Raw genomic sequence first — 23,780 nt, 5'->3', positions numbered from 1 at the left:
GCATGACTTGACCTTATTTACATATCATGTAAACATTAGCAACGTGGAACTGGAGAGAGAAGGAAAGGTGGAGGCCTAGTTTTGAATTAATGGTAGGTTTAAAAGATATACAATAACAATATTTCGGTATAAGAATGATTAGAAATGATAAAGGAATCCATGAAAAATTCTTGTAGCCTTGGCTAGGTTTAGCAAGTGTAGGTATGTAGTTTATGTAGCCTGGCTGCTGGCTAGATAGGTAGGGCTAGGGTAGTTAGTAGTCTCAATCTTAGGTAAAATTAAAAGGCAGTGTACTGCTGTAGTGTGTCTAGTCTAGATTTTAAGATCAAACTTCGCCAAAAAAAAAATCTTTCCTCTAGGACTTCCCTCTAGGCAATGAATAGCGAGTAAAAGATGATGGTAACTTAGTAAGTAAAGCCGGTCACAGTGCATTTCGGCCGCCAATCATTTCGGCCGCCGGTTATGGAACGACCAAATTCATGAAACTCCAAAAAGGACAAAATATGGCATGATCATTTCGGCCGTCAGGTATGGCCCGCCAAATTGAAATAGCCAGAAATAACTGTACAGTATACAGTGAAAAAAATAACTTTACCAAGTCTATGGAACGCCACAGAGAACTTTGGTCATTTAAACCAGAGATCAGTTGTGCAATGTGCTAAATACATTTTGTTTTTGCCGTAGATTTAAAGTTATATTACAGTATTTTACCGTCTGAATATTTTGGTCAAAATGAGTATTGATTTTTTATTTTACAGGTCTCGAAGATGCGTGTGCTTTGTAAAAATGTGTTTCTTTATGAATATAATAAATGTAAAACAAACGAATAAAAGTGTTTTTGACTGGCACATAAAAAAACTTCAGCATCACCTCTTCTTATTAAAGAAATATCATTAATATTCACTGTAGTGATGGCAATGTGCACGCCATAAATATCGCTGCTGTTTCTGGAATTGAAGACCGCCAATTCGGCTTAATAATACAGTCTTTAGTAAAAATATTAACATTTTAACACACTAACATGTCATACATATTCAAGAAAAATTACAATTCTGGCGGCCGAAATGAACAATACATATTTTGTCCTTTTTGGCGTTTCATGAATTTGGTAATTCCATAACCAGCGGCCGAAATGACTGGCGGCTGAAATGATCAGACACCGTAAAGCCAACCTAACCTATTATTGTTGTTAGTTTTACGAATTCTGCGATACAAATGTTGAAATTTGAATAATAAAATGAATTTCTAGGTGTTCATAACTGTAATGATGATACACCGGATTTTAACAGGTTAATATAAATTGTTATATATATATAAAGCACTTTTACTTACAAAATTACTGCATTTTTACTTTTTGTTAATCTTCAGCATACACCCATAAAATAATCACAATTTACATAACCTTTTCTTCTTTGATGTAATTAAAAAGATGTTTGCCTCCCTCTATATTACATTTACATTTTGTTCACAGCTTTAAATAATAATGGGGGAAAGAGGCTTCTCAAATGAGCATTTTCAATAATTAAAACAAATCTTTGTCCTTGACTATTGTGAATTTATCATTGTAGGTTGTTTATATTTGACTATATTTTTTATTGGCCTTTACTGTACAAGGTTTCCAAACATAGCCTAGAGGCTGCTGATACAGAAAACACACACAAATAGCTACGAAAATATTCATAACTGAACATTAGATTATTGTTAGAAGCAGTTAATAGTTAAACTACTGTAGTTTAATTATTAACAGAATCATACACCTTTTAAAAATTACTTTCCTAATTCATTTTGTATGCGATATTTAAGTTTTAATAAAAAAAAATTAAATAAAAATATGATACTTCATTGGCTGATAAAGCTTTGTTTTTCTTAACTCAACTTTCGTAATTATATAATTAATGATTTCATCATATTATGTAATGATAATAATCAGCTTAAGTGTGCTTAGAACGGAGGTTAGCGCCTGTAAACGCAGTTTCATATCAAATTCTAATGTAGAATAATCTCATTATTACTAACATTTATTTCAATTAGCCTATTGAAGTTTATAGTGTTTTATCTTCATTAGTTTAAAATGAATATCATTATTATTATTATGGGTTAAAATCAAGCGGAAATATGAATTCATTGATGTAAAATTAATATAAATCACTAAGGAAAAGAAAGCTAATAAAAAGTGAAATTGATAATTAAAGTTGTACTCTCGCATTAAGAAACATTAACTTTCATTCTATCATAATTTGTAATGGTTTCATAGATTATAAACAATCTTCAATTTGAGATTAACCTTGAATTTTTTGTTGCTATTTCAGAGTAGAGAACATTACATGTATATATATCTACTCTTCCAGTTAAAACTACCAGTTAGAGTCCCCTTCAGTTAAAAACTGCCCTCCAGTTAGAGACCCCTTCAGTTAAAACCTCCCTCCAGTTAGAGACCCTTCAATTAAACCTCCCTCCAGTTAGAGACCCTTCAGTTAAAACCTCCCTCCAGTTAGAGACCCTTCAGTTAAAACCTCCCTCCAGTTAGAGACCCTTCAGTTAAAACCTCCTTCCAATTTGAGACTCTGGTCCTTCATTAAAACATATATCTTTTATTTAAAAAAAACCACAATGTTAATAAACCACAGTCCTAATATGGTCCTTATTTGGAGGCGGATAATGCATATTCTACAGCAGCTTTAAAATAGAATATTAACGGGACATCTTCAGGACCCATCAAAGATTCCCCTTAAAGCTAAAGTTTCCCCTATATCAAATTTTATGTTACAAAAAAATGCGATGTGCCCATATGAACATGATGATGTCATATCACTACCATATTTGGGCACATCACACTTTTTTGTCAAACTAGTTTGAAAGTGTAGACAGAGCTTAATAGTTGTGTCCTCTGAATAGGGGTTGGTTGTGTTAAACCAGTGAGTTTAACACATTTTTACAATTCGATCCCTGGTTAAACCATATACTGCCCTTCTTTTGTTTCACAGGAAAGTGTCCCCTTAATTGGAGTGTCCCCTGAATAGAGGTGCCCCAAAAGAGGGATTTTACTGTGTCTTTTTATTATATTGAATTAACTACTTGAGTGTCGCAATCATAACTTGGCACTTACCTATCCATATTCTAAGGGAAGGATGTTGTTAAATTGTTTATTTATATTCTTATTTGATTTATATAATCTATTAACACATGTTCTGTTTAATAATGTGATTTGTGTTGTTTATACAGGTGCGTTTCAAACACATATGTTTCAGTAATTACAGAAATACTTTAATATTTGATTTCACATAAATAAACAAAAATATTTTAAACATTAATTTTTGAATATTAATTTTCCATAAATATCAGAGTTTTTTAAGTTGGTGGAACTTATGGTCTAATAAATTATATCACGATTTTGTAATGTGATGTTTTGGTTTTTCCGTAAGTACTAACGCTAATATTCCATATGTTAACTAAACGACATGATGTGACCTTTAATTTGTTGTGGGTAATCCCCCGTCTAATGACACGGTTGAGTGAACAGATCAAACAGAGAATATTGCTGACATAGGCGATAAACGAACCATATGGTTGGATATCGAGAAACCTTTGTAGAATGTCATTAGTGACTGCTTTCACTTGCTGTCAGATTATACTTGTCTATGTTAATTTACTGTGTGTTCTAGCCACGAGCAAGAATAGGAAAGGAGGGCTGACCCTTTATAAAGCATTAATAATGCTGTATTGTTTTCTGTGCAAATTTTACTGAACATACAATAGAGCCTCTATTTAAAGGGAACACCTTTAGGACCAAACAAAGTATCCCCTTAGCCATAGTGTTGAAACATATTTTCCCCTTGTTTCACGAGAAAGTGTCCCTTTGATAAGGGCGTCCCTTGGATCCATCTATGACAGCTACAGTTGAACTCCACCTTTGAGGCACCCCTAGACACCCATCATTCAGATTTAAATTCTATGCCAGTTTAACACTAATTATTTATTATCTAAACCACTTCAACCACAAAACATATGTTGTTATCTAGTTATATATTGTAATGTAAACTCTACTAAATCCATACATGCTTGGGCCGGCCCAAAATGCCTGGTTTTGATTTGCTTTTGATTTGATTTGATTTATTTGCATCTCATTTAAAATACATACACACACTGGCACCTCCAGAAAGCAATTTTAAATAGTACAATAACACTAATAATGAATTCGGAGAACCGGACGATTCTGATGATTGCGAGTATTCAGTCTCAGTTAGTATACATCTTAGTCTATGTTCTAGATGATGATTTGGTTTATTCATTAAAATTTGGCACACATGGCGTGTCATACAGTTCAAGATAGACTACTTGAAAAAAGAATAACTTATGAATTATTAATTGATTACTAATAGGCAACATAATGAATCATAGATTATATATTAAGTGAAAGCATTCATAAGTGATCTAATACTTCAATGCATTCACTTGTTTTGCTTAAGTCTATTATTCAGGTTAGAATACAATTGTTACCTTTAGTGGAATGAAAAGGCTAATTTCATTCGTTATTAATGAATCGGTTACTTCTTACATAAAAAGGAAGAATAAGTTTCCAGTTAACAAATGATAAAAGAAGGTTAATTTGTGTACTTTAGTTAATTAGGAGTGATGATGGTTATTCTCAGAACTGGCTGTTTGTGTATATAGGTTGATCTAGAAATCAGAAAGATGCCTAAAGGCAGCATCGTACGACGAGGCTTGACGAAACATCTTGAGTCTTCGGTGTTGTCTGAGTTGAATCCCGACAAGACGAGTCTTCTTGAAATAGCATTGGCCATAGTTTTTAGATCGTCGGGAGAACTTTAAACATGTTTAATTTTCTCCCGTTGAGACGGTTCGTCAAATGACGCTGTCAGTTGACTTAAGGCATCAACTACTGATGTGATATGCTAATTTGGTAATTGGGAAAAACCAAAGACCTAAACCTACCTATAATGTAATAATAAACATTTATAAAGCACTGTTAACTCATGTCTCACAGCGCTAAATAAATACCAACAACAATTATTGAAACAGGTGAGATTCTAGAGATGACTTTGAACTGCTTAAGATGACGCTCTCTCCTAAGAGATTTACACGGACAGACGGATATTGGTGGAGCTATAGTAGTTCCAAACTAATAACTACTAAAGAGTGTACTCAAATGTAGTCATAGACTTGTGCCAAGTCCCTAGAGTATGTTTGCCGGGTCACTACGACCTAAGGAAATACCGCCCCCTACCCTGGAATATGTACAGTACTATAGTTTAGTTTATGATTATATTTTTGTTTTGTAGAGTAGGCCAGACTATATTCATGTTACACAAAATGTCTACTACTGATTGTTAAAAATAATTGATAATAAATCATTATTTCTGAAGAAAGAACAATAATTAAAATGGTTATGTCAATAAGTCGAGAGGTGTTTTTTTTGAAGAAATATTTTTATCCACCAGTCAGTGTTTGATTTTCGTTTGTAAATTTTAGCAATATAAAGTGAAGTGGCATCTAGTACCTAGACTAATGTAATCACAGTTAAAGAAAGAAATGGGAAGGAGGTTGTACAAAATATGGTTGTAACAATCGGCCAATCAAAAAGGTCATCAAAATAGAATGTTAAGAAAACTCCAAATCATACATATATTTTATATATCAATTTTGTTTACACTATCAAAAGGTCATTGATAATATGGATTTTTTTTATAAACAATGTTCGTTCCAGATATAAAAATGTACTATATGTAAAATAAATATTAAGCTGTCAATTTGCGATGAGTAAATAAGTATGTCATGTTAATCCATTGTGCGCATGCTAAGAAATTGGGATATGCTTCTTCGCTCCCTACCTCAATAGTCCAGGCAACGACTGACGACTCATCGATTGACCTGAGCTAGCTTGCTCCTAGGTCATCCGTCGTCACAAATTCGAAAGCTTCTTACTAGTGTGTGGGATAATCAATTAGGCCTACACGTTTTGAGTACAAAATCAAATTATATACCGTATATAAATGATTTGACAGAAAATACATCTAAAATATAAATGGTATATGGAGAAAAATTACCATATATATTAAAACCAATGGTTACCAACTACAAATCTGTAATAGTTTAGAACTGTTAAAATAATTTAATTTATAATAATAGTAATTTCTTCAATGTTTTTTAGCAAATCGGAAATGTCCTCTACAAGGCTTCTACCGCGACAAAAGGGAAGAATGATGCGCTTTAAATGCTACTATGTAGAAGTAATGGTTGTACCTACAATAAAAAGAATGTATTTTTGTTTTTTTTTGTGGTTGATATGATCATAAAATCATCATATCCAAAATTATCCATGAGTTCGACATCAGGGAAAAAATGAATTAAAATCAAAATTCTAATTTTGGACTCTTTCGTAAACTTTTAAAAATGTTATCACAACTTATACCCTTTTGAATTTGCTTTAATAAGCATCTCTAATAAATCATTTCAATTTGTTTAAATATGAATTGAAATATGATCTAATATTCACAATCGCTATTTGTTTATAGTAAAAAAAATGACAATATGTCTCCTGACTATTGGTAATCCAAAATACAATTTGAAATATTTGGTTATTTTATTTTTATGGCACATCACAATGAAACAACAAATATTTAACAAAAGGTATAGCATTGTTAGGTTGGTTTTGAACAAAAGTAACACATGATACCATAGACTATTACATAACATAGTGTAATTTGATAGATTTATGTGGATTTTTTAAGTGTGTTCAATTCCCTAAAGAATAACATTACAACATGTTATGTTATAATAACATACTGGGAATTCCCCACAGGGTACCACTGCAACCGAAAACATTACATGTCGTAATAAATGTAAAGGAACATTACTTAATTATGTTCTTTCATTATGTTGTTTATTAGTTATCACGGTAAATAATTACTATACTATTTAAATAATTATATTAAGATTGATTGAATAAATTTCCTATTTCATTAATAATACTGTATTGTACTTTTGGTTATTTATGCATAGTTAGTATCCAGATTTTCTGATGGAAAAGAAATTTGTTTCAAGCTCTGTCTACACTATCAAACTTAATGTGATGGACACTACCATGTTTGGGTAAATCAATACCATATTTGGTGCATCACACTTTTTTTTCCAAACTAACGTTTGATAGTATGTGTTGGTTATCTTTGAAGGATCTGCTGAGAAGGGAAAGTTATTGAATTCAGAAATGTACTGAATGACAGATTCGGGTTAGAGGGTATTTAAGGTTAGCGGTTAAAAGTAAAGAGTGCCTGGTACTTTCACTGAAACTTGGTTACAGGGGATGGGGAAATCAAAAGGTTAACATCCTCGCGAGAGAAGGGACTGTTTATCAATAAGTAGCCAATATGGGGCTATTTTTAGCTATCTTGAGGAGGCGTTTCTATATGGAAGGTTCAGTTAAAAAGGAATCCAATGCCCCGGTGGCTGTTTTTGGAGACATAAAAGGGAGAGAGTTAATTCTGCAGAAATTAAAGGGACACTCCATGACCTTGCGATGCCCTTGGCTAAGCCTGACACTGGTTATTAAATTAATATGATAACAAGTTTAATTTACATCATAGGTAGAAGAAGCTTGTTGAATCATGAAAGTAGTAGAGTTAAAACATGGAGTTTTAATTTATAGCGCCCTGGTATAGCAGTGCTTGTAGTATGTCATTTATCTTGTTCCATTTTTCTAAACTTTAGTCACACCTTCCAAAGATATGCACCTCCCTTGTCCCAAACCAATCTATGCCCTTGTAACTCTTCCTATTAATGTTTAATTAACTTTAATCGTTATTCGCAATTAATTATTAAGAGATTGTACTTGATTTAAATTAAGAGTCACCGACTATATTGACCAGAAAAGTCCATTCTGAATGCGAAACTTGAATTAACCAAAGACCAACTGTTAATGTTACCGACCACTGCCTGTCCAGTCTTGGTAAAACTAACCAAGCTGGCTAAAAATTACCCTTAAAACTAGCCATAACACCGTGCAAGTCCTTAAAGTTTCAATAAACTAAATTAAAAAGAGACAACAAGAATGAGTCCATACCTCTTTCCAATTTGGTTTATTCAAATGATAAAAAATGAATGAAAAATGCATCTACTGTAAGTATGGTACGGTATAGTAGCATTAATTAGCATGATGGCGCAGTGATAAGCTGTAAATGCCTGCTTCCTAATGCCAGTGTCAATCATCCAACCTTAGCTATTGACACTTTTACTTTTTGCCTCATAAAAAGATTAGTTTAGTAAATGTTGACCACACATTTTACAAGTTAAGCTTTTCCTTCCATAAGCTTAAGATTTTTTATTAAAAAATATTTTCATTTTGCTTCTAAACTTCTACCATGCCACCTTCCAGGCTGGTTCTAAAAAGGCAAATCTATAACTTCAGTTGGAACTCCCTCCCACTAGGGATAACATTTTTTTCAAGGCATCTGTTGTTTTTTTTTCAGTTATACTATAGCAAAAGGTTAAAAAACTTACAAAGTTATGAACAATATATAATTCAATCATTTTATTTGAAACAAGAGGGAATTTTATCTTGGCATTCTTATTAAACCTGTTGAAGTTGATTGCACTTTTAATTGTCAGCCCTTAATTTCCTTACAGATTCAAACATAACAAATAAAGCTGACGCAGCCAGGATTTTTTTTACTCAAAAAGGGGAAAGCGCGAGCATCAGCAAGCACTATGGGATGGGGAATGAATTTTTGCAATCTGCATTTTTAATAGTATTTTTAACAGTATATTTTAACATAGGTCTATAAATAGATTAATGAACATTGCCTTGTGCAATTTGATGTATTTTTCTTGTTGTTTTATTGTCTGCCAAGAAAATTGAATTTCCATTTTAAATTAAACCAATAAAATTACTTGAATCTTGAATGAATGAATGACCGTAAAGATGTTTTAGGCCTAAAGTTAGATGGAATTTGATTTCTGGATGGAGAGATAGAGCTTGGTTATGCTCTAGAATGAACTATTATTAATAGCTCTGGCCATGTCAATTAGGCCGATTTACTGACACTGCTTCTTCTCTGCTGGTTTGAAATAACACAGGAAAAAGAGGGTTCTTCGTAACCTACAAAAAAAACCCTGTGGCTATAGGCTTGGAAATTGTATTCTTTCTCCCTGTTCAATGAAAGTTTATTGTTTATCATTCTCAAATTCTGAAAACAAGTTTCACAATTGCTATCAAAACATTAAGTGACAAAGTCTAATGTAATTTAATCATGTTCAAACATTACTCATAATTTGTTCAAGTTTGACATTATATTATGTTAATGAATAAAAAACATGTTTTGTAATATTTGATATAAGGTATTAATAAATAAAGGCTGAGCCAAGTCTGAAAACGTGATTTTATTGTTTTCATGCAATGAGGTAATATTATTATTTAGGACAACCTGTCATTCATATTGTAAAATACAGTTGAGCCCCACTATTATTAATGTATGCTTATCTACTTATAGCTGATTATTATCGTCCGCATTAGCTAAACAAGCCTTAATAGGGGTGTCCCCTAAATACTGTAGCGCTGATCGAAGAGTTCTATGTATTTAAAGTTTGATACTGTAATCATTTCTTGCGTCAAACAATTTGATATGTGGAAAAAATAATTTAGCTATAGTATACTTTTATGTATTCTAGGTCCTATTTGCCTAGAGGTCCTATAAGTTAGGTATAGTCTATTTAGGTCGTATACTAGTAGCAGTACCCAAAATGCAATGGGCACTGGCGGTCAATTCAAACTTTACTGCAGTGTAGTTGACACAATGTCAGTGATTGTCAATCAAATAACCATTATTTTGTGTTGCAGCTAAAAGTTGCACAGCAATAACCGGTTAAATGGTGTTCTAACACCGAATTGAATGGGTGTTTTTAATCGTTATGTTTGCACTTCCATTTAGCCGGTTGCTAAAAAATTGTCCTGTTTCTGTTAAAAGAAAGTGGGATTAATTTATTCACAAAGTTATTAAACCGGTTATTTGTTTGCAGCAGAAACAGGACCCTGGTAACTATTTAACTTGGATCTACAAGTGGAGGTTATAAATCTTCTATCTGTATATACAGGTTAACTTTTACAAATGACATACTTATCATCGGGTGTTTATTGCATACACAAAGCAGTCTGCCAAACACCTATTTATTTAGTTAGCAGCAGTGCAGTTAGTGACGCTGTGAAATCTATCAACAATTCGTAAATCTTCATCCAAATAGAAAGATACTAAAGATGTCTATTCTGCTGGGATTACACATCCAGGCTTTCAGGAGTTTCTCAAATGATTTGCAAAACCTTGTTCACGATTTGTAAAAACAAATATTAAGTCGCATTCCCACTGTTCACTGGATACTGTAGGATATGAGATACAAAACAGGCTAAAAAAGGAAACAATAATAATATCTGTGAAATTCGTATTTACGACTGGAAAAAGTGGGTTTGCTGATAAACAGGAGTCGTCCGAACCATACCCCACCCCCAGGGGCGCTACATAGAGTAAATGCTCATTGTTCTTGTGGCTTGCAGACTAATGTTCTCCACTTATGTTCTACTCTTCCGAGTGCTGTCAGCATATCCACGCGCAATGCATGTTGGGGTTTATAGTGGGCCGATTAAATTATTAGAATCGTTTTTCACATTTTTAACTGTTTAAAAAAAAAATGTTATCGCAATTGGACCATATAGTGTTTATTTTTAAATTAAATGTAGTTTAAATTAGATCTAAAAAATGTTTGAAATGTGGGACTTAAAGGTGATGAATTTTAGAAGGGTAATTATTGTAGAAGGTGGGTTAATCTGTCAAACAGCAGATGTAATAATGTAAATATATTTATTATTCATGAAGAGCCCTTCAAATGTATGAGGGACAATTTATGGTAGTTATCTTAGAAATTTAAATTAGGACAGGACAAAGTTAATTTCTGATAAGCAATTGTTTTTTATTCTTTTTTCTTTTTTTATTCAGATTGGTCTCAACCGTACAATACAATATTATCATTAACTTTGAATTTCAAAGTAAAAAGAAGCCTGCGTCATATGAAAGGCTAACAGTTTCACTCAAGAAAGACATTTCACATATTGTCATTTAAATGGCCCACTACTAAAGACTGTCAGCCTACGCAAAAGGACAACTTTTGTTCCAATAATCGTTAAGATAACAAACTAAATGTCATATTTAGTTAGTAAGTGTTGATTGTGCTAAGATTTTTTGTAAACAACAATCATTATGCCTACAACTGTATATAAACTCTTGATTTAGGCCTATTTACCATCCACTAATGGTCTCTAGTTTTAAAAGCTCAAAGGGGGATTCATTGATTCATCCAGTCATATTGGCTTGCAGCCCTATTAGGGGCCTTTTTTTTATTGAATTTTAAGGTATTTCAAAATATAATTGTATAACTCTTTTCAATTTCCATTTTGGTAATTCATTTCGCTTTTTGGTTAATCAGTCATTTGGATTTTGAACTCATTTCGTTTGTTATTTGTTTTCTAGGCCTTTTGTTTATTTTTTTAACGGAATAAATGAAATGACGTGAAAATGACAGTTTAAAAAAATAATTTTAATCTTATTGTGTCTGTCTACTCTCCTTCTATTCGTTTCTTATTGTTTACTGTATTATTTTGTCTTTATTCATTATTAAATGAATTATGAGTTAACACATGGGTTGCAGGTGGGTAGATGAGCTATTTTGGATCGTGTAGGCGTTAGGCGTATCTATTCCAACCTGTTATTATGGATTGTATTCTTCAATGGACTTTTGATCCATTGTTTGTATTATAAGCCAAAGTCAAATTTATTTTGAAAAGGTACAAGAGTTGATAAATCACAATTGTGTGGATGTGTTATTTGAAGATGAGCAGTTTCTTTGAAAAGAAGTAGGTTTTTGGAATATAAACTTCATTTGTGTTCACTCAACTGTAACAACTGGGTTTGTTCAACCATACTGATTTACTAAATTTAACCTGTTGTCATGGTAATGGAAAAACGTCAAAATGGATGACGTATTCTGAAATGAAATAAATAAAGAAGAGCAGGCTCATGTTGTAAACATGTAAAATAAATTTATATCTTTATTTATAGGTTTTTTTATGACAATGGCATGCATTCTAAAACTCTTCTTATTTTTTACATTTTAAATTAATAACATTTGGCAGACAACTACTATAGTAAGCCTACATTAAATAAATCTTATTAAATTTCTATTATATATGTATTTTATTAAGCAATAACATAAACAAGATCATAGTGGCATTGTAGCGTGGTGGTTAACATGCTTACTTACCAATCCAAGAGCCCGGGTTCAAATCTTGCTATTACCACTGCTAGCTGGATATCACATTTTGTCTTAATATTATAAAGACTAAATGTGCGTTTATTTCTTTCTGTTATTTACGCTAAATTTAATTTGTTAATTTCATCTATACTAAAAGTAGAGATACTTCTGGAATCTCTCTGTCAATGATTTTACAGTGAAAGCTATATTATTGAAGATAGATTTAATTCAACTTGTAATGTAAGATATAATAATCATCAAATTACTCAAAAATATCAAATTTGTTTTTTTCTTAACTTATAGCTTTACGTAGAGCTTTAAGTATTATCAGGTAGAGAATCTCACATTATCCTTGGTATTATGTGTTGTTGTTACAATTTATAACGAAAAATAAATCAAAATCTTCCTCATGTCATGGTTGAAGGTTTATTGGCAAGGTGACAAGCTTCCATATGGCTCTTATGCCAAGATTTAAGAATTAATCGATGTTATGAAATAATACAGCTTTAATCAGTGGTGTAACGCAGGGGCAACGTCCCTGGTTTAGCCGTGAGCGCCCATAGCCATTACCCCAATTCAAATTGACATTTTTTATGACGTATTACAAACGTCCCTGGTTTAGCACTGCTAGTGGCCTCCAATACTGGGTAGTTGCATTGGGCTGCTCATGCTCTGAGGCCCATGGGTTAATTTAGGTGTGAGCGCTCATCCATTACGCCACCGCTTTAATTTCTATGACTATATGCGTATTATAAATTGTGCTGACCACCCATTTTCATGATACTCCAAGTGACTACACATTCAAGTCAGAAAATTATTCTGCACATGCTCAGAAACATGCACTCTTGAGAATCACCCAGATCCAATCCTGCGCCTTAGTGGAAAACTGGAACTCTCAAACCAGACCAGAGTTCCAAATCGTTTTCTTTAGAGCTGAACTTGTCAATACAACATAGAAACCTAGAAACTAATATCCCACCAACGTAAAAAAATAAATGTTATCTCTACTGTAATATTTAGGTTACTTTTGTAATTTATATGGTGGCAAAAACTGTTTGGCCTACTTTTTATCAGCACTCAATGTGAAGATGTTGTTTATATTTTGTATGCAAACCAGGATATCGTACCAGCTGTGCAATGGCACACTTCCAAAAGTTGAATACTATAAGTATAAATAAGAAAAGATGTTTACATTGTGAGAATTTTTTGACTTTAATCTTACTCCTAAAGTTTAGTAACTTTGAGGTTAACACTGTATGTTGTTAATAATCACACATTCATCATCTCTACTACAATATATTAAATCAGGGATGTAGCCACGAGAATTAAATTTTCTAGCTTGTCAAAGGCCCCTGAGGAAAAGTGGTCAGGTTGAAACCTTACCAACCGTATTGGTGACTACGGCCCTGGGGTAACAATGTGAAGCGAAATTGAACATATATATATATATATAGAATTTGCGCTATATAAATTAACACATTATTATTATTATTATTACTATTAAAGAGATAATAAAAGCTTATCTTCTGCATCAAATATTGCACATTAAGTGAATTAAGATTAAATACCTAGCAACTTCTGCAGTTTCCTGGGGATTAAGTGCCAAAAGGAACAAAGCGTCTGGTGTCTTTGTCATCAACCAATTTAGCAGCTGCGAGATTACAAGATAACGTACTGTACTATGTTGCTTGGCGATATAGTGCTTTTTTTTTTTAACAAAAAACTATTTGTTTTATGCCAAATTTGTGTCTGGATGGCATTATGGACTTTTCGATTTTTTATTCTCTCTCTTTCCTGTCCTGACATCATACAGTATGTCAATGACATACAGTATGTCAATGACATACAGTATGTCAATGACAACATACAGTATGTCAATGACATCATACAGTATGTCAATGACATCATACAGTATGTCAATGACATCATACAGTATGCCAATGACAACATACAGTATGTCAATGACATCATACAGTATGTCAATGACATCATACAGTTTGTCAATGACAACATACAGTATGTCAATGACATACAGTATGTCAATGACATACAGTATGTCAATGACATACAGTATGTCAATGAAATACAGTATGTTGTCGTTGACAACATACAGTAACCCAATGACAGTACGTCAATGACATCATACAGTATGTCAATGTCATCATATAGTATGTCAATGACATCATACAGTATGTCAATACTATAATACAGTATGTCAATGACATACAGTACGTCAATGACATCATACAGTATGTCAATGTCATCATATAGTATGTCAATGACATCATACAGTATGTCAATACTATAATACAGTATGTCAATGACATACAGTATGTCAATGACATCATACAGTATGTCAATGTCATCATATAGTATGTCAATGACATCATACAGTATGTCAATACTATAATACAGTATGTCAATGACATACAGTATGTCAATGACATCCTCTGCCATATTTGACAATTCAATTTACCTACATACCTGTGATGGGTTACTGGGGTCAAGTGTCAACGATGAAGAGTTTTACCTTATTGTAGTAATCAATTGTTTTACCATTATTAGTAATTAATCATGCCACCAGCTGTTTGATCAGCTGATATACATTGTGCCATTGCAAACTATGTGAAAAAAGATCATCATAGATATATAGTGTTCAGCTGTTAAAACTTAAAATCATTGCTTTCCTCAACTCTAATTTAATGCGAGAATATTATAGGATAGTAGTCTGCAAATTCTGCATATTATCAACAATTTGATTAGATTTTTTTTTTCAAAATCCCCAAATCATCAATATATGGACCCAATTTATTTATTTATTTGGCTTATCAGTTAACTGCAAATTTGAATTATTTTAATTTAATTTTAATTTTATTGAGTTGACAACCAACAACTATAATTACTAAGTGAACACCATTACTAAACAAAGCTTCTTAAAAATGATTATATTAATTTTTTCTGTATATTTAATATTCTAAATATTTTTGTCCATTTTTCATCATAGCTTACGTGATGCAGTAAAAAATTTAATTATGCTTACTTTTTACTGACTTGACTTTCTTGATATTTTTACAAATCAAGTTCAGTAATTATAAAGAGTGATTTTGTAATATCTCAGACATAGACAGACAAACAATTTTTTTCTCGTCTGATGATGTAAAAAAAAAAATTCTTCAGCAATGAACATGGCAAGTAATCTGTCATAAACATTACAAATTATTACGAACAACTTCCAATAATGCACCTCACAACTTCCCTTGTTAATGGTCATATTAACCGCGAAAGTCATAGGTCACCGATTCTTAATATGAAACGATTGGTACCGACAGACACAGATTACAAGGTACTTTTATTTTATTTCGTCTTCTACAATTCTCAGACATAATATAAACGAATGTGAGACAGAGCAAGTAATATTAAATCACCTGAAAAAAATATAATAAATATAATGAGTGTTTAATATTTTAAAATGTTTTGAAGATCTTCTGCTACTGCAGCAGTTTAAGTCAAAATTAATTGTGTTATTAATAAGTTATGATTTAACCGGTACGAATGCGAAACAAGATGAAGGTAATGTCATGAATGACATGCGTAACACATGCTGCATGTTTAGCATAGTATTATTACTATTAAGATTAAGCATAGTTCTAAATTAGGTGGCTTTAACTAGGTGAGTGGTAAGTTTCATTGCAGACCGGGACCGATTGAGTGGTCAGTAAAAAAAAGGCCAAAATATTAATATAATGTTAATTTATTTATCAGGCGTGGATTTAGGTGTGAGCTAAACAGGCTGCAGCGTTATTTTGTTTTTGTCCCTTCTCAAAGGTTGTACTAGGTTCTTTAATCTTTACATGGTCATCACTGGACGGACCTACAGTTAATAGTTCTTTCCGAAAAGACTTGTTTCATCAGACTCATGGAGCGAGTGACCCTTGCCAAAATTTTATGTTAAAAAGCATTTAAAGCACTTTGCCTACATGACTGGTTCAAGTTTACAACCTATTATTTAGAAATAAATTTAGGATTTTTATTAGGCATTAAATCACTTTTAAGGAGAGATTGTTACTGTACATGTAGTTTCACAACAGCCGTTAATTGGCGGGAAATTTATTCATATCTATAATATTCATAACTTTCATTATTATTTTGTAGATTTTAATCTGTATAGTAGGTGAAGTAATCAGCCAGGGACCTCTCTAAATGCTTCCGCAAATCAAAGGCCTGCTTGAACGATTACCTACATCCTATTATACCATCAGGTTGATTTATTGAGTCTCTACATTATAAGTCTTGTTTATCTACATTGAATTCTTCTTTCCAGTGGTGTAACGGCTATGAACGCTCACTGGCTAAACTCAGGGTCCCAGAGCTTAAGGGGACCCAGAGCTTAAGGGCCCCAGGGCATAAGGGGCCCCAGTGCTTAAGGGGCCTGGGGCTTAAGGGGTCCCAAAGCTTAAGGGGTCCCAGAGCTTAAGAGGCCCCAGAGCATGAGCAACTCCAATCCAACTAACAATTTTGGAGGGCCTCTTTCGAGTGCTAAACCAGGGGCATTTGCCTGCTGTGTTACACCACTGCTTGTTTCTAAATCACCCAAAATGCATTTCAATTTAGGGCCTACCATTAAAAGCTCAGTGGTCTAATGGTAGGATGTTAGCATATCAAACAGAAGATACTGGGTTCTAATCTCTCTTACCAGACGGTAACTGCAGTAGAATGGTTTTGCCATGGTCCCTCAATATCTGTAAATATTCCTGTTTTAATTGAATGTTATTAACAAACAATTATGGATTACCAATTTGTTAGTATTAAAATGCTGTCATACTGAGAATTCATAAACTATACACCGTTATTAAAATTGTATACGTGCCTAATACACATACTTTAGGATTAGTAAAACTAACTTTAACAGACCACAAAAGAAGTACATTAGAAAACACCACTCAAGGGGATAAAAGATATTGTTTGATGTCTAAGTTGGAGAATCAGAACTGGGATGTGGAAGGCGTATTTAGAGATTAGAAGCATTATGACACAGGAAGGAAATATAGAGAAGCAGGCTGTTCATTTTTATTACGTTTATACAATTTAATAAAATCTGAATTGGGTCATGAGACTATATATAGACTTATAAATATAAATGCAAGTAGTGCCGGTTTACTAGGTATTTACGACTGGTATACCTAATAATGATATATTGACTTTTAAACAAACCTGAATGGTTGATTTTGTATCATAAAGCATTGGTTCTTCCATCATTAAAGTAATATTCAATGGTCAATTTTCTCTGCTCAAAGAAGCATCTAAAATCGCTAAAATAAAGAATATATAGCGATGTGGAAAACATATAACTTGTAAACTAAAATCCCTTGAATCTAGCCTTTAGGGCACACAATTAATGAGACCTGAGCATTAGGATATGATTATAATTGCTTGTGGTTGAAATGTCTGAACATTTATTGCTATCAATCATATTCTACCTTAAGTTGCAAGTTTGTTTGGAGCTATACAAAACACTAACTATTAAACTAGTTAATTGACAAAAAAGTGTGATGTGCCCAAATATGGTAGTGATATGCCCAAATATGGTAGTGACATGTCATCATCATGTCCATATATGGGCACATCACATTTTTTGTTACATAAAGTTTGATAGTGTAGACAGGGCTTAACACTGTCAGTGTCAAGGTTACACGCAACTGCAGACAAATATGTATCTAATGGGTGAATGAGAGAAGATATTTTAAAATATGTAAAATCATATTTATAGTATTTAAGAAAGGGTTGTTATAGTTCCATAATAGCTCCTTGTAGTATTAAACAAGTGATTATTTTTCAATATCTACAAAGAAACATTGTAAAATGAAAATCAAGGAAAAGGTATGGCTTCCACACTCATCATAAGTACAAAAGGATTTCCATTCAACATTCCTGGATTATATGACATCATTCATGTCTAATCATCCAGACAATATTTTTTCCCCATTTTTTTTTTTGTATTAGCAATTTTTCTTTGATATGCCTAGTCATCTATTTATGTATATATATAATATATTTATTTGGCCACCAATGAATAATAGTGAGAATAGGGTAGGCTAAAGTCCAAGCACCCATTAAAAAAAAAATTCCAGAAAAATAAAATAATATATTAAATAATATGCATATCGTGAAATAATGTTTTTAATAATAATACGTAAGGATTAACAGAAATTATGATAGTGATAACAGTAGTGTTTGAACCTTAAGGGTCTTTAATTAGAGGTCACTGATGGAATTTAATTTTAAATTATAAATTATTATTTGGTTAAAAATTACAAAAATTACAAAATTAAAATACTGAAAACAGTAAAAAAATACAATAAAGTAAAATTTTAAAAATTTAACGAATTTAAATAAATGGTGAGTAGCCTACAGCAGTATGATTGTCACAGGAAACTCAGCCTTGTGTCCCAGGAGGGGAAATAAAGTACCTCTGCACTTTATATAAAGGTCAGAGGTCACTTTTAAAAGTTTTAATTTTAATGTTCTATAAGCTAGAGTATAATTGGAAGATTTGTTTCTGAAAAAATTGTATACATAGATATATATATGACTAAAACAATTGTATATACAGATATATATATGATTACAAAAATTGTATATACATATATATATATGATTAAAAAAAATTGTATATACATATATACTGTATATATGATTAAAACAATTGTATATACATATATATATATGATTAGAAAAAATGTATATACATATACATATATATATATGATTAAAGAAATTGTATATACATATATATATAATTTTATTGTTTATGTTTTATTATGTACAGTACTGTTGTTATTTCAACAAAATATTGTATTGCATTGGTTTTATTTTGTGTCTAATGTAACCTATATACAATCTGTAATTTCATATCCTAAAGGTTGAATGTGTATGTTTACATTTTATGCCCTACTTGTGAAATGGTAAATGTTATATTTTGCATTAAATTCAAACATTAATTTTGTATGTAATGACGCCACATGTTTGCCAAATTACAATATGTTGTGATGCTATTTTTGTCTAAAAGTGTTACATTGTTTAGAGTTTGTTTTTTATATTACAGTTTGAATGCTGTAGGATTTATAATATGCAAATTACAATGCTAATTAAGATATGTAAATTGTGACATGCAAATTATGAGAGTATGCAAATTATGAGAGTATGCAAATTAAGACTATGCAGATTATGAGAATATGCAAATTAAGACTATGTGAATTATGGGAGTATGTAAATTATGAGAGTATGCAAATTAAGACATTATGCAAATTAGGAGAGTATGCAAATTATAAGAGTATGCAAATTATAAGATTATGCAAATTAAGAAGTATTCAAATTATAAGAGTATGCAAATTATAACTGTATGCAAATTATGAGAGTATGCAAATTATAACTTTATGCAAATTAGGACTGTATGCAACTCAATACTTCCCAATTCAGACAACTGTATAACATAAAAGATATATTTATTCATCAATTAGTTAGAAATTCGGAGAACTGATTCCCTTTGACATTTGAATATACAGTAAAACACTAAAAAAAATACAGAGCTCTCATACAAAACAATTATGGTACATAATAAAAGATAGAATTGAAAGAAGTTTAAACTAATACAATTACCAGTGTAGATTAAATTTAAAAATAGAGTTCCTGTATAAAATATACATATTAATGAATGATTTTCTTTTTTTCCAATTTGACACTTATTTCTGGCTGTCTTGGGATCATGTCAAAATTATTCTACTGCAGTTACTGCAGTAACTACTGTACATTTTTACTGCAATAACTCATGATTTTAATTGTTTTTTAATATACAACAGTTTATGAGCCAGTAACTATAATGAACAGTGTGTGTATGATTATAAGCTTGCTAAATATTGTGTATATACAGGTTTAAGGATAAAAAAATACTGCAGTAAGTAGATTTGTAATTGTGTTGAATCTGTTTATATAAAATGAGTGTGAACTAAACTGAAAGCATTTCTTTAACTTGAATTAGTTTCAATTATAGTTGTGGTTACACATATTACAGTGCTTTGTGTATAATTATATAATACTGTACTTCTTAATCTTAAGTTTGACAACAAAAATGTGATTTGCACAAGTATGGTAGTGATATGCCCAAATATGGTAGTGATGTGACACCATCATGTCCATATATGGGCACATTACATTTTTTGTCACATAAAGTTTGATAGTGTAGACAGAGCTTTAGAAAAGAATTCATTATTTCTTATGTAGTTTTGGGTTTGTTTTAAACATTGTATGTGTATATGTCTGGTTACTGTTTTGATGGCGATCTCTAAATTAAAAGAAAAAAGCAGAAAAATGAAAAACATTACGAATGTCAACAGCAGCTAATGTCTTTAAGAAAAAGGTTATTTCAGAAGAAGAAGAAGAAGAAGAATGTAATAATGTTACACATTTAGAATGACATTTCACATTAAGTAGCCACTTTGCTCCGAGGTATTTCACTTTACACTTTACATTTAATGTATATTCAATTCAAATAGCTGCAGCTTTGTTTATTCTTACTGAACTAACTCACTAAATAAATAAAAGTTATTGTTATTAGGTTTACTATCATATATATAAAATGTTAAACATACTGACAAGTCCTACCTCCATGTGAGGAAGTACAGTAATGTTTGCGGAAATTATAATTTTTGTGGATGTACAGTAGGCTGATCGAAAATAATTAATGGTTTAACAATTACTTGGTTCAATTGAGTATGCAGGTAGTCAGTAGTAATATCAGAAGTGAGTAAGAACCCTCCCCCACTGCTTCTGATGGCCCACCTACCAGGCTCAGGACACTACAAACAGTTCTCCAAGAAAAAACCCCTGCTTCCCCAAACAACAAGACATAGTCTTCATTTTTGTTATGTATCTGTAATTTACAGTATATCCCTGGCATTGCTTCAAAAGTATTAATTTAGTTTAAAATGTCTTAACGTGTAATAATAGAACAAACACAGATATATTTAATAATATTAAAATTACTATTTGATATCTATTTTTGACAGACTATAATATTACAGTCTGTTAAAAATAGATATCAAAAAGTAGTTCATAAATTAATTTTAGCTATCCAAAAGGTGGGAGGGGTTTAACACACTGGATTTGCCTCTGTGACACCAATGAAAAGTAGAGTGTAGTGATCGGGCAATCAAAGGTGTTTGAAAGTGTTAAAAACATCATTCTTATGTATCTTTTAAAAATTCAACCTTTAGGCCTCCAATGTTTTTTTTTTTGGATCCTCCCCAGAATATACTATATACAATTGTCATAATAAGTCGTAAGTAGGGCAGATTTTTAAGTTGATTTAGTTGTCTGGTTTGGTTAAGTGTATAAACCTAGGATCAGTATTTCTTAAAGGCAGGAAGTTTTCTAAAACTCTGGCATGTTGAAAGCTAAAATTCCCTGTTGTCTCTTTAATTTACGTTTGCCGAAATTTGTTGGCCGTGGGAAATCTTGGGGCTTCCTACGGTAAAACCGAGTTGAATTGCGTTGGTACGATAAATTTTATGCTGAATAATTGTAGTATCATGTGTAGTGTCTACATGAAACTATTTAAATTATGTAGTCTTACATAATATGCTTCTTTTTATATTTTTCAGATTTGCAGAATACTAAATACTTCTACCAAGAGTTCACAAAGACAGTGGTTCAAGTCTATCTCTTCAACATGTTGAATACAGAGTATTGTTTCAAAACTTGTTTGCATAATGGCCGATTAAAAAAACCATGTTAGAGATCGAGACTAGAATCAATCAAAACTTATTTTAAGATCAGATTTATTGTGATCTTGTGTATAGAGTTAAAAAAGTATGTACAAAAATGTGTAAAAACAATGTACAAAATAGCCTTTCCAACTTAAAATTGAGAGGCACTGTGTATAACCATTTCATTTGTAGATATCTGTAGCCATTTCCTTCAAATGCCCATAGAAGATATTGCTTACAATCCATCTTGATTTTCTGTACAAAGATAAATGAACAGCTATAAAAAAAAATCTGCTTTAAGTGTTATTTAATTTATGAAGGCAGCTTAAGTTTTGTGAAGGGTACTCAAACATATGTTGAGACTTATTTCTTCATAGGTAATTAAGTAGATTAATTAAATTCATGTCTTTTGTTGTAAGCACATTGAATGGGGATGCGGTTACATATGTACAACCTCCAAGTGGCTAGGGATGGGATAATAGAGTTGTGCAGGATGTTCCCACGACCAGGGATGCACAGCCTAGTCTTACATAACTAATTGTATGAAGATTTAATTAATCTATTTTGTAGCTATCAGTTAAAACAAGACATGTACATATATAACATTTTAGGAAAGGTAATAAAAAAAAACTGTAAACACATTGTGCTATCTTTTTTATTGGGCAGCATAAAACACAGGAGTTCTGTTCAGCCTTGTTTACTCTATCAAACTTTATGTGAAAAAAAAATGTGATGTGCCCATATATGGACATGATGATGTCATATCACTACCATATGTGGGCATATTACTACTACCATATTTGGGCACATCACACTTTTTTTGTCAAACTAGTTTGATAGTGTAGACAGAGCTTAAAGCTTGATCTCCACTAGGATGCAAAACAACGTAGGCACAACGCAGATGAGTTGACCAATCACAAGCGACAGTTTAAAAGATCCATTGCATCATGATTGGTTAGATTACTTGCAGTGCGCTTACGTCCTTGCTTTACTCTTTACGTGGTGATCATATGTTTCTTCAGCATGTAACTTGAATTGTTTTATAAACACATGTTTGACTGTAGATATGAAATAAATCAAGATGAGACTAGGGCCTATACAACGTTTTGTTCTATTCTAAAATGAAAAACATTTTGGCATACATGGCGTGTCATAGCCATACTTCACACCCCCATATTTCACAATCTTGATCCTCCACTATCTTTCAACCATCTCTCTGCTATTACTACTCATCCTGTCAAACACCTCATGGCTGCTTTTTTAAAACTCGATCCCCGTAATACGCAGCAGCACTTGCATGGTGATATACTAGCTATACATGCTTAATGTGAGATATGAACAGGCAAAACTCTCCAGACACGATGGCGATAAACTCACTTCAGACGTTCTGTTTCCTGATCCGTAGTGTAAGCTTACATTCAAGCTGTGACTCAGATTATTTCAGAAGTGAGCAAAACACATTTTTATCAAATCGCAGTAATTTGTTTATCACACCTGGTTTGGCCTTACATCAACGCTAGTTGTATTGTTATCAAATTCAATATACTTTCAAATTATATACTCAATAAAAATAATTTGATTCATTGTCCGGAGAGAATTCTGAAATATTATATCTGTAATTGATGATGTAGTAAGTCTATGTACGTAATGTGTAGTACTGCAGACCTACAGTGTATAATGTAAACAAAATTCAACAAAATCTCCCAATAA

At 32.0% G+C, this 23,780-nt stretch overlaps 1 long non-coding RNA gene across 1 annotated transcript; it reads left to right on the top strand.

The window, feature by feature from the left end:
- The first annotated feature begins 42 nt into the window (after positions 1-42).
- On the top strand, positions 43-22,709 carry LOC144848830 (uncharacterized). Its single transcript, XR_013613935.1, has 3 exons — positions 43-92; positions 10,998-11,214; positions 21,966-22,709. It is a non-coding gene; the product is annotated as an uncharacterized LOC144848830 (long non-coding RNA).
- Positions 22,710-23,780: the final 1,071 nt, after the last annotated feature.

Source organism: Antedon bifida, chromosome 7 (genome assembly GCF_963402885.1).
Source record: "Antedon bifida chromosome 7, ecAntBifi1.1, whole genome shotgun sequence".
In the NCBI taxonomy this organism is placed as follows: domain Eukaryota; kingdom Metazoa; phylum Echinodermata; class Crinoidea; order Comatulida; family Antedonidae; genus Antedon; species Antedon bifida.
The sequence above is the reverse complement of the archived record's forward strand: the minus strand, read 5'-3'. Positions and strand labels throughout refer to the sequence as shown.